This window comes from Balaenoptera physalus (genome assembly GCF_965194825.1).
Source record: "Balaenoptera physalus genome assembly, chromosome: 7".
In the NCBI taxonomy this organism is placed as follows: Eukaryota; Metazoa; Chordata; class Mammalia; order Artiodactyla; family Balaenopteridae; genus Balaenoptera; species Balaenoptera physalus.
In genome coordinates this window covers 21,322,858-21,335,720 of record NC_138886.1, presented here as the reverse complement: position 1 = coordinate 21,335,720, position 12,863 = coordinate 21,322,858, and the positions used below count along the sequence as shown (strand labels likewise).

At 36.3% G+C, this 12,863-nt stretch overlaps 1 protein-coding gene across 10 annotated transcripts in view; it reads left to right on the top strand.

Moving 5' to 3' along the window:
• Positions 1–12,863, top strand: part of KIAA1958 — a 225,388-nt gene that overhangs the window by 68,376 nt on the left and 144,149 nt on the right. For 2 of the 10 annotated variants that reach the window (XM_082469155.1, XM_082469157.1), the window contains exon 2: positions 9,947–9,988. The exons of the other annotated variants lie outside the window; for them this stretch is intronic. The gene's annotated coding sequence lies outside the window, so the exon portion shown is untranslated. The remainder of the gene's footprint in view (positions 1–9,946; positions 9,989–12,863) is intronic. 10 annotated transcript variants of the gene reach the window in all.

The following is a 12,863-nucleotide window of genomic DNA, read 5'->3' as shown; positions in this document are numbered from 1 at the left end:
ATCAAATGTATAGTTGAGTAAATACTTGATAAAATCCAACATTCTTTAATTAAGAAACATAGAAAACATTTTTTAAAAAATAAATTTATTTATTTATTTATTTTTGGCTGCATTGGGTCTTCATTGCTGTGCGCAGGCTTCTCATTGTGGTGGCTTCTCTTGTTGCGGAGCACGGGCTGTAGGCACGTGGGCTTCAGTAGTTGTGGCTTGTGGGCTCTAGAGCACAGGCTCAGTCGTTGTGGCGCACGGGCTTAGTTGCTCCGCGGCATGGGGCATTCTCCTGGACCAGGGATCGAACCCGTGTCCCCTGCAGTGGCAGGCGGACTCCTAACCACTGCACCACCAGGGAAGCCCAGAAAACATTTTTAACGTAGTTAAGAAAATTTATTAGGAACAGGTAGCTAATATCATACTTAATTCGTTAAACATTGGAAGCTTTGCCATAAAAATTAGGAATCAGAAAACAATTTTGAAAAATAAGGATAACGAGGAGGGATTTACCTTCCCAAATATAAAAACATATTCAGCTACTGGAATTTTAAATGATTCAGTATTAATTGTAAAATAGATAAATATGCAGTGAATCAGAATATGAACTATAGAAATATATGAAAAAGTAAGGAAATTTTTGTGCTTTTGCAAAGGGACCATAATACTCAACCAAAACCATATCAATTTTTAAATTCCTTTGCATTTCTCAGGGAAATGGTCTCTTTCCTTCTTTGAGTATTTTCTCAAATGAATGCTGTGACCTCATACTGGAGGGTTTAGTCCTATTACCAATGCCCTGATATTCAAGTCATCTTGATATCTGTTAAGCCCTTTTCAGAGTTTCTAAAATATTTAGCTTTATGAAAAAAAAATAGATTACTCACATTCTCAATTCCTGTCACTGATTCACCATCTTATCTGGAACAATTATTACCACTTTCAGTATTCACCGTCTTCATTCCTAAAAATGGAAGTCAGAATGGAGGGGCTATTAATATGATATATACAGTAGCTTCAAAATCTCATTCCCAGGAGCAACTATTTCACAGTAATAAAAAAGACCTCTCTTCCCTTCCTGAGAACCAGCAAAGATATAAGAATTAATTTATGTATTATGTAGCTGTATCCATGTATATCATGTAATTATATCCACACTTATTAACTAACTTATTACTACATTAAAAATGTATATTTAAAGCTTATCCACTATGCATAGAGAAAATGCATCTTAGTCTGAATGTTTCATCTTTTATTACAAGCTTTAGAAGTGTAGCAGTAGTATAAACCAGAAGCTTTGTAAAACCTAGTATTTTGGAAACCAGTGACCAGAGGTGAGGTCTTAGAATTGAACTAGGCCTGCAGGTTCCTCTACATAGAGATGTGCAGAACATATTGGAGTCAAAAGTGACTTGTAGGATTTGGACTTCAGCAGGTGAGGAGATGGTAATGCCATTTATTGAAAATTAATTTGGATATTAATTGTCAGGGTATGTACCTGATAACCGATCTGTAGGGGTGGATGAGAGCATCACCTGGTAAGGCAGTAATATGAGAAGAATTCTAGGACCACTGATAAATTATAGTTTTAAAAGTCAAAAAAAAGATGATGAACCCCAGCAAAGGAAACTGAGAAAGTAACAGGGCAGTATCATGGAATGCAAGGAAAGATACAGAGTTTCGAGTAAGGCAGAGAACAGCTCTGCAAGCCACTGAGAAGCCAAAAGAAGAGAACCGAGGAGTGTCAGATGAGGTTGTTGACATGGAGGTTATTGGTGACCTTGGTCAGAGCAGTTCCAGTGGACAGTGGAGTAGTATGTGTTTTTGCATGGTTCTCTGAAATATGGTATCAGCCTGCCTTTAGCTCACTTACCAAGGTGGGGCTGTATTTTCAGCATCTAGGACAGATTCTTCATTATTAGGCCCTGCTACTCCTTAAGTCCTGGAAAATTCCATCAGGAGAATGAGGCTATGTGAATTTAAAGACAGCTAAAAATGTTAACATCACTCACTTTGAGATAGAATTTCAGTTTTTCTGTTTACTGTATACTTCTTTGAATGGGCTGTAAAGCATGAATCATCATGTCAAATCATGTTCATTGACAGGAAAACCACTTTTAAAATGTGATTGAATAATACTGCTAGTCAACACATAGGGAATATTTTGAATGAATGGAATGCCATTGTAATTGTAATTAATTTTTTTCCCATGTTTATGCCTTTTTATTTTTATTTTTTGATGGAATAAAATGTTCTCAGCTTATCCTTTTCTATCTAATGCATTTTTTAACACCTTTATTGGCGTATAATTGCTTTACAATGGTGTGTTAGTTTCTGCTTTATAACAAAGTGAATCAGCTATACATATACATATATCCCCATATCTCCTCCCTCTTGCATCTCCCTCCCATCCTCCCTATCCCACCCCTCTAGGTGATCACAAAGCATCAAGCTGATCTCCCTGTGCTATGCAGCTGCTTCCCACTAGCTATCTATTTTACATTTGGTAGTGTATGTATGTCCATGCCACTCTCTCACTTTGTCCCAGCTTACCCTTCCCACTCCCCATGTCCTCAAGTCCATTCTCTACATCTGTGCTACTCCTAGGTTCCTTCATAACCACTTTTTTTTTTTTTTTTAGATCAGGCTATCATTAATGTCATTTTGTGTGTCCAGTTTTTATCCTCTATATTATGATTGTGCAAAAATGTTCATAGATGTTTTGCGTCATTCCTTTTATCAATCTTTTGATACTGATCTATGTGTCTATCCAACTGTTTATTTGATACCTCCTTTTGGATGTTTGTGGGTTTTTTTAAATAAATAAATTTATTTATTTATTTTTGGCTGTATTGGGTGTTCGTTGCTGCGCGTGGGCTTTCTCTAGTTGTGGCGAGTGGGAGCTACTCTTCGTTGTGGTGCGCAGGCTTCTCACTGCGGTGGCTTCTCTTGTTGCGGAGCACAGGCTCTAGGTGCGTGGGCTTCAGTGGTTGTGGCACGTGGGCTCAGTACTTGTGGCTCGTGGGCTCTAGAACGCAGGTTCAGTAGTGTGGTGCACGGGCTTAGTTGCTTCGTGGCATGTGGGATCTTCTCAGACCAGGGCTCGAACCCGTGTCCCCTGCATTGGCAGGCGGATTCTTAACCACTGTGCCACCAGGGAAGTCCTTTTGGATGTTTTAAAGGCACCTCAACGTAACATGGCATAAACCAAACCCTTTCTCAGTGGCCAAGTCAGAATCTCTAAACTATTCCTTCCTCCCACCTCCCATATCTAATCTTTCATCTTCTGCCTCTTAACTTGGTTTTCAAATCTATTGTCCTTTTAACATCCCTGCACTATCCAAGGCGGGTTACCAATATATCTTAGCTCAATTATTACATTCTGTCTCCTAACTGGATTCTTACTTCTGACTTAGATCTCTTCAAACTATTATCAGAATGATGATTCTAAAGTCACTTTCTTACTTACAACCATAGAATACTTTCTTCTTATCTCTATAATAAAGCCCAAACTTTTTTACACGATCTACAAGATCTTCATGATCTGGCCCTTGCCTGCCTTTTCAGACACATCTTGTACATTCTTCACTCCTTATGGGCCCCTCCTTATGTTCTTCCATTCAGCCATACTGAACAACTTCCATTTTCTCAAACATAGCATGTTCTCTATTTTCTGGGCCTTCAAACGGGACACTTTTCCTGCCTCTCACTAACTTCTATGTGTCCCTTGGTTCTCAGCTTACATAGAAACTAGTGGGGTGAGAGGCAGGTAACTTTCCCTGACTCATCTCAGTCTAGGTGAGATGCCCCTGCCTCGTGTTCCTGTAACACCATGTTCTTTCTCTTTTGTAGCACTTACTATGTTTGATTGAAATTATTTGTTTTATTGTTTCTCTGTCCTCCTAGACTGTAAGCTCTGTGATGACACAGACTATCTGCCTTTGTCACCCTTCTCTTTCCAGGATTCAGCCAGCACTTCACAATGCTTAATACATGTTTGTTGAAAGTATAGATGGCAGGTGACACTTTACATTTGACTTAGGGAACTAAGTTACATGAAACAGTGAATCTCTCTGAAGGCACATATTTTATACTCTCACCCAGGAAACCTGATTAAAATGACTTTGAAAGTCTACTGAAATGTTTTCCACTTTTCAAATTACCTTAAATGGTTTTGCAAAGTCATACAAGGCTTTATAGAAAGGCATACTTGTCTATAGGTTGGGAGGTTTTTATGCGTAAGTTGCATAGACTGTTCATATTATGCCGTTAAAATCAGTGATTCCTGAGTCCATTGCTTTTTAAAGGAAATTGAACAAATCATCACTCCTAATCTATACGTTTGCTCTTTCTCTTATGATATTTATCTTGATGGAGAACAAATCTATCCTGGCTCTCAAGATAGAAAGCTGGGAATTATTCTAGCCTCTCTTTTCACCCTCATTCCTCAAAAGCAATTCATCACCAATTGCTGCCTGTTATCTTCTAACAGATCTGCCCTCTCTTCCTCTCTTTTTAATTCCTTAGGCCTCTGGTCTAGACTCTGGTCTAGACTCCTTTGCCCCTTGCCACCTTTTAATCTATCTGAAAAATGGTCTTTATAAAATACGAGTTTGGCCCATGTCTGTTTTCTGATTTAGGCCCTTCACAAAGTAAACTCCCAAGCTCTTTGTATGGTACACAAAGACCATCGTGCTTTTGCCCCTGCATTATTCTTCAGTTTAATCTTTCTTCCATAGTTCCCGTCTTAAAGGTCACAAGCCAGTAATAACTGAATCCTTATAGTTGGCTAAAATCACCATACTGTTTCAAGTCACTGTGCCTTTGTGTAGAATGCCTTCACCCCTTTCGGGAAGCAGATCCCGAAAGAAGATTCCTTTGCATTCCTCACCCCAAAAGTAGAATTAATCATTATCCCCATATCTGGAACATTTACTTATATTGTATTATAGTTTATTAATTAGTTGACTTACATAGTGTACTATTAAGCTTTAAACTTCTTGAAGTCAAGAATGCCAGTTTTATTTCTCTTTTTTTTTCGGAATGCTTCACACAGTGTGTATTAGTTTCCTAGGGCTGCCTAGCAAAGTACCACAAACTGGATGGCTTAAAACAACAGAAATTTCTTGTCCCACAATTCTGGAGGCTAGAAGTCCTAAATGAAGATGTTGGCAGGACCATGTTCCTTTTGAAACCTGCAGGGAATCCTTCCTTCCTCTTACTAGCTTCTTTCTGGTGGTTTGCTGGCAATCTTTGGTGTTCCTTGGCTTGCAGCTGCATAATTCCAATCTCTGCGTTCGTTGTCACATGGCTTTCTCCCTGTGTATCTGTCATCTTTTAAGGACACCAGTCGTGTTGGGTTAGGGGCCTACCCTACCTCTGTATGACCTCATCCAAACTTAACTGACTACATCTGCAATGACCCTATTTCCAAATAAGGTAATTCTGAGGTAGTGGGACTTAGGACTAAAATATATCTTTTTGGAAGGATACAGTTTACTCCATAACACAGTGTTTAGCATATAGCAGGTATTCAGTAGATTTTACTGAATTGAAATGTAAATGAAATACATGTTATATATGCATGGTATGGAATTAAAATATTTTTTACTGTGATTTTTTAAATTATTAATAATGTGGACAAAGTATCCTTAGAATTTGTCTGTTTCCAAAAATTACATAATAGTTACATGGTAGTTGTGACATTTGAAAATTAATAAATACACTATCTTAAAGTAAAAGCAAATATTCTCTGAATTCTTTATTTGTAAGCCCATTTTTAATGTCTACTAATTTATATAATTTACATATAAATTTTGTTTGAAACAATAGATGTATTTTAAATTTTAGAAAGCACATTCTAGGCCTCAATAGCAATAAATACCCTTTCCATATCCTTTACTGTGTTTTTTTAAAGTAGTATCTCCTTTCTACACATTAATGTTGGAACTGTTTTCTTCAGACTTTTTTGTTTTTGATAAAATCTCCGTTGTTTAAGTAGTTTTCCATATTTAACATATATAATAAATTGTATCCTTTAATGGGAATATGGAGAAATTAAGTTTATATGATATACTTCTTAGATTCTGAGAGTTCTAATTGGTGGGAAAATAAAATAGGAAGTTTACGTCATTCTCAATAAGAAAAAACCAGAGTAACCTTATTTCTGTTTTTTTAAAAGAGCTGTTGCTTTTCATGTTCTGTTTTATTTTTGTTGTTTCTAGGTTTTTAAATCACTGGTCTGTTAGTTGAGACATCATCAGTGCTTTTTAGACCATACCCAAGTTTCCTTTGCATTGAAAGTTACTCAGGGAACTCCTGAAAGAAGGTAGCAATGTTGAGTGTGTTTAAGTTTAATGGATCCCTTCTCCATCCCTGCTAAAGCTAGTTATATTCCATTAGCAATTGATATGGTAAAATTTATCAGAATTTTTTATGGCTCGTGCTTTTTGCATCCTAAGGAACATTTGCCTACCCCAAGGTTACAAAGATATTCTCCTGTGATTTCTTCTCAGAATTTTTTAGTTTCAGATTTAGGTCTGTGATCCATTTTGAGTTAATTTTTACGTGTAGTGTAACTAAAGGTTGATTTTTTTTTTTTTTTAATGGATATCCTATTGATCCAACACTGTTTGTCGGAAAGATTTACCTTTACAGTTTTGTCAGAAATCAATTGACCAAATATGTGTGGGTCTATTTTTGGCTGCTTCCTCTGTTCCATTGATATATGTGTCTATTCTTTTGTCAGTACCCCACGATCTTGATTACTGTAGCTGGAAATTATTGTAAGTCTTGAAATCAGGTAGAGTGAGTCCTCCTACTTTATTCTTACTTTATAATTTTGCTTTAGTTATTCTATAAGTTCTTTATATTTCCATATAAATTTTAGAATCGACTTGTCAATTTCTACTAAAAAAGCCTGCTAGAATTTTGATTGGAATTGCATTGAATATATAGATCAATTTGGGAATAATACCAACCTAACAATATTGAATCTTCCCGATCTACAAATATGGTATATATCTCTGTTTATTTAGGTCATGTTTAATTTCTCTCAGCAGTGTTTTGTAGTTTTCAGTATAGAAATCTTGGATTTGTTCCTAAGTATTTAATACATTTGGCACTACTTTGAATATAATTTTTTAAACTTTAATTTTCTAATATTTTGTTGCTGGTATATGATTTTTAAAATATTAATCTTGTATCCTATTACTTTGCTGAATTTATTTATGAGTTCTAGCTGTTGTTTTGTGAATTCTCTGGAATTTTCTACATAAACAACCATATCATCTACGAATAGACAAGTTTTACTTCTTCTGTTCTAATTTTTCTTCCTTTTCATTTATTGTATTATTTCAGTAGCTATGACATCCAGTACAATGTTGAATAAAAATGATGCAAGGGAGCACGTTCTTGCCTTATTCCTGATCTTGGGAGGAAACAATTCAGTCTTTTATATTAAGTATGATGTTGGCTGTAGATTTTTTGTAGATGTACTTTATCAGTTTGAGGAAGTTCCTACTATTATTAGTTTGCTAAGAGTTTTTATCATAAATAGATTTAAAATTTTGTCAAATATTTTGTCTTCAGCTATTGAAATTGATCATAGCCCCCCCCCCCCAGTGCATGGTTAATATGTTGAATTATATTGATTAGTTTTTGGTTTTTGTTTTTATAAATTTTTATTGGAGTATGATTAGTTTTTTTTTTTTTTTTTTTTAATAAATTTATTTATTTATTTATTTATTTTTGGCTGTGTTGGGTCTTCGTTTCTGTGTGAGGGCTTTCTCTAGTTACGGCGAGCGGGGGCCACTCTTCATCGCGGCGCGCGGGCCCCTCACTATCGTGGCCTCTCTTGTTGCGGAGCACAGGCTCCAGACGCGCAGGCTCAGTAGTTGTGGCTCACGGGCTTAGTTGCTCCGCGGCATGTGGGATCTTCCCAGACCAGGGCTCGAACCCGTGTCCCCTGCATTGGCAGGCAGATTCTTAACCACTGTGCCACCAGGGAAGCCCGTATGATTAGTTTGTGAATAAACAGCCAACCTTGCATTCCTGGGATAAGTCTGCATTCCTGGGATTGGTCATGATGTATTACCCATTTTATATATTGTTGGATTCAGCTTGCTAATGTTTTTAAAGGATTTTGCATCAAATTAGGAATATTGATCTATAATTTTCTTTATTGTAATATCTTTGTCTGGTTTTGGTATTAAGGGTTATGCTGGCCTCCTCAAACAAGTTGGGTAGTGCTCCCTCTTCCTCCTAGTTTTTGAAAATATTTGCATAATTTTGGTATTATTTCTTCCTTGATGAGTGATAAAATTTACCAGTGAAATCTTTTTTTTGGAAAAGATTTTTTTTAATTCAATTTATTTTATAGATAAATGGCTACTCAGATTTTCTGTTTCTTCTTGTGTCATTTTGTTATGCCTCAGTAATTAAGATTTAGTGGTATTAAAACAACAGCAACAACAAATCCTTTAAAAGGTTCAGAACCTCATAAAGAGAGAGACTATAAGAACTGTGGGGCAAATTGTTGTAACTGAAGTCAGGTGAAAGCCAACTAGATATTCATGGTGTTTGACTGGTAGCTCACTGTCAGGCTTTGGAAAAGCGACATAATTTTTTTATACCTTTTTTTTTTTCTAAAAAATAGTTTTTCTCAAACTTTTGAAAGAAAAATATTTTCATGAACCTTCTTTATACCTCGTGCTGGCTTTAAGTCATTTTTATCATGATGTTATTGAAATATGTTTATACATAAAATATATGCTTATACTTCTAATAAACCTGTAAATCAAAACAGACATACAAATTCAACTAAAGTAAAACTGCAAAACCATAAGTTCAAATTAACAACATTAATATGATAAGAGAACCAGACTTGAGACAATATCTTTCTACTATTATAATGCTGGAGGCAGTATAGTATGTTAATTAACAGTGTGGGCTCTGGAGTTAAGACTGAAGTTCAAATTTTGGCTCTACCATTACTTTGTCCAAGTAAAATGAGGATAATAAGTTACCTAATTTATTAGGATTGTTGATATAATTAGGATTATTGATATGTCAAGTCCTAGAGTAGTACCTGGCAATCAGTAATTGTTCAGTGAATGTTAGATATAATAATAGTTTTATGTTGTTCTGAAACCTAATAATTAATGTTAGGTTTAATGGTAGAAAGTCTGATTCTGCATTTAATGTTTCTGATTTTGACTTTAACAATATAAATACTAATGCATAGAATATCTGCCTAAGTTAACATACAATGTGGTGATGATAACTTTATAGCTTTCTTTGCTGATTTAGGATAATCAAATCTCATACTTAACCTACACTCTGCTAGGCAGGCCTCCTTGAGGTTCAATTTTTAATGACATGTCCCATGATAATTCTGTAAAGCTTAGTGTCTAATCCAATCATTGCCCATATAAAATGTGGGAAAATCCTATCTGAAGTTATTTTTCTATTCTTGAAAATGTAGAAGAAACATTATTTTTCAGCATAGAGCTTATCATCAGACTGCTGAAGGAAATTAGTAGATCCTGGAAACTACAGTTGATCCTTGAACAACTCCAAGTTAATCCGTGTATAATTTATAGTAGGCCCTCTGTATCCAGGGTTCAACCAACCACTGACTGTGTAGTAGTGTAGTATTTACTATTGAAAAATATCAGTGTTTAAGTACATCTGCGCAGTTCAAACCCACATTGTTCAAGGGTTAGCTGTACTTATTCTCAGCAGTTTGCAAGTACCTTGATTGTCTTATGGTTGATTCTGTTTTGTATTAAACTTTGAATATATTGCAGTATATTGATAGCTATTCCTTGTCAGCTTAGACTCAATCCATTTAAGTACCTTAAATATTAGCTAATTATGCTCTCATAGCTACCAGTTAACATTGGTTGCCTGGTTGAATTATATTAATAGTAATACTGGAAAAATATTTTCATTTTAGGGTACTCAAGAAAAGTTTAAGAGCCTCTTCATGAGATTGCTAGTAAGTTTCATAATGTAATAAAAGTGACTTGTGATTACTACCTGTTGATTCTTAAAAGTTGGTGATTATTATAGAATTAAGTGGATAAGCTTTTAACAAAATTTAAAGTTTTATCCACTTTGCCTTTTATTTTAATTATAATTTTTTCTGGCTGCGGGTCTTCAGCAAAGTTACTATTTTACTACTGTATAATAGCTTTTACCTGGACAGTAAGTACTTTTGACTTCCTCAGGCTTATACAATTTTGTGTTTTGATTCTGCCACATTTTTTACAGTTTGAACTGTTACAGTGACTTCATTCAAATATTGTGCCATAATGTATATGATTTTTTCTATGAGCATATATCATTTATTTCTTTTCTCGTTAGCCTATGACATTTAAAGAGGTGTTTTGCTTCACCATTACATATGCCATTTTCATGATGTCAAATCATAATACTTTTCATTTGAAAATTATTAATGCAGAAGAGTAGTTTTGTGTTTATATCTGCTAAAAAGAATACAGCATGAACAGGTTTCCCAACAAATTGGAAGTTGAGTGATGTCACTTTAGTTGATTATGGACACTAATATGAGTATAGATACAGAGGCAAAGGGGAACTAAAATTACAAGGTGATACTTAGATATAAGATTTAGATGATTCATAATATGCTTATATTAATTGTATTTTTATTATGATAAAAATGAAAACAATTATAAACATTATGCCATAAAATTGTAGACCTCCCAAGATTTATTTGTGGAATCCAGTCTGAGAAACCTAGAGTATAGTGCAAAGAAAATGAAGGATTCTGCTCTAAGGCTTCAAAAACCAGAGGTGAATGTATTATTTTTTGTGTATCAGTTAGTAGTTGAGTTCAGCTGTGTGTAATCAAATACTTCAACAACAGTGGCTTAAGCAAGATCAGGGGTTTATCTTTCCCTTAAGTAACAAGGAATCTTAGGCAGTTCAGAGCTGATGCAGTGGCTCCACGATGTCACCAAGCTCCTCTGGCTATTCTCTCCCATCCTTAAGTGCTTATTTCATGCTCCTAAGATGGCCTCTGCAGGCCCAGCCATCATGTCCTTATTCCAGGCAGGAAGAAAGGGAAGGACAAAGGGAAAAAGGCGAAAACTGGGACAAGTCTGTGCTTCAAAGGGCTTTTGCAGAAGCCCCACCCAGTGACTTCCGTTTACATATTATTGGCCAGAACGGTGTCATGAGATTTCCCATTTCAAAGGAAGCTGGGAAATATGTTTTAGGTGAGCATATTGCTGCCCCAATAGATTGGGACTCTGTAATGAATAAGAGAGAATGGATACTGGATAGGCAAACAGCAGTCTCTGCCATACCAACTAAACAGATATGTTAAGAAAGCTCAAAAAACAAACATCAGGGAATTCCTTGGTGGACCAGTGGTTAGGACTCCGTGCTTTCACTGCCGAGGGCTCAGGTTAGGTTGCTGGTTGGGGAGCTAAGATCCCGCAAGCCGTGCGGCGCAGACAACACACAAACAAACAAACATCAACACCCCCCCCCCCAGTCTTTCTGTTTTTCTGCATTTCTACTTTAAAGTTATATGAAAGGAATATAAATGAAGTAAGTTCCTAAATTGCTAGAGTACGAAGGAAACATAAAGATTATAGTCCTGTCATTTTAAGCTTAGAGATAATTAGTGGCTTGTCTGAGGCCACAGACAGGAGTTCCAGGACGAAAATTTGAAGTTCTTGACTCCCACACTAGTCCCTGTCCTTTTGATTTATTGTGCTGCTTCATAAAATCTGGTTGTTCATGTATTACTCTCCTACATACACAAGACAGCCGTGTTTTGGTTACACCACTGGGGAGAAAATCCTCTAATCCCTTGAATGATTACAATAAAAGTCATAGAAGGAAATTTCTTGTTTCTTATTTGAGGATCTTATATGTTTACTTTGTTAGTGTTGATGGTGCTGCCAGCATTTATAAATTCATTCATTCACTCTTCATTCATTTATTCAGCACCAGCAATAGATTATAAGATCTCAAGAGCAGGACCGTATCTTATTAACTTCTGTATCCCTAAGTAGGTCCTCATTGATGAATGAAAAATTATATCATAGTCCCTGTCCTCAGGTAATGCTCAGTCAAGTCTGGGAAATGGATAAGAATGTCAGTTGATAACAGTACAGCAAAGGCCAAGTTTCTTGAGATAATGGAAGTACAGGAAGAAAATCTAAAATCTCTGAGACTGAAAGAGTTATCTAGAAAGACTTCAACAGGAGGTGGTCCTGAGGTCAGTCTTGAAGGGGTTTTCCAGGTGAAGAAAGAGGAAGGCTACATATCAAGCCAAAGAATGAGTTTTTAGAGGCCCAGTGGAGGTGAGAAACTGTTTAGAGAGGAGACAGGAAATATGGGAAAAGGTCATAGTAGTAGTAGAAAATGAGGGTTGGGAGGTTGACTATAGCCGTGGCCGTATCGCAGAGGCCATATCACACATGTTACAAAACATGTTAAAGGATTTGAATTTACCAAACTCTACTGATGGTGTGCCATGGAGGTAGGGCAGAGAATGGTGGCTCATATGCGCCCTTTTGCATGGTCACATGGCATTGCAGTTGGACCTTGGCACCTTAGTGCAGAGCCCACTTCCAGCGAGGTACCTTTTGTCACCCACAGCTGCAGATGACCAGGGAACACACATCAAGATCCTTGTTCCTCTAGAAGAATGGTACAGATGAACTGGTTTGCAGGGCAGGAATAGAAACACAGATGTAGAAAACAAATGTATGGACACCAAGGGGGGAAAGTGGCGGGGGGTGGTGGTGGTGGTGGTGTGATAAACTGGGAGATTGGGATTGACATATATACACTAATATGTATAAAAAGGATAACTAATAACCTGCTGTATAAAA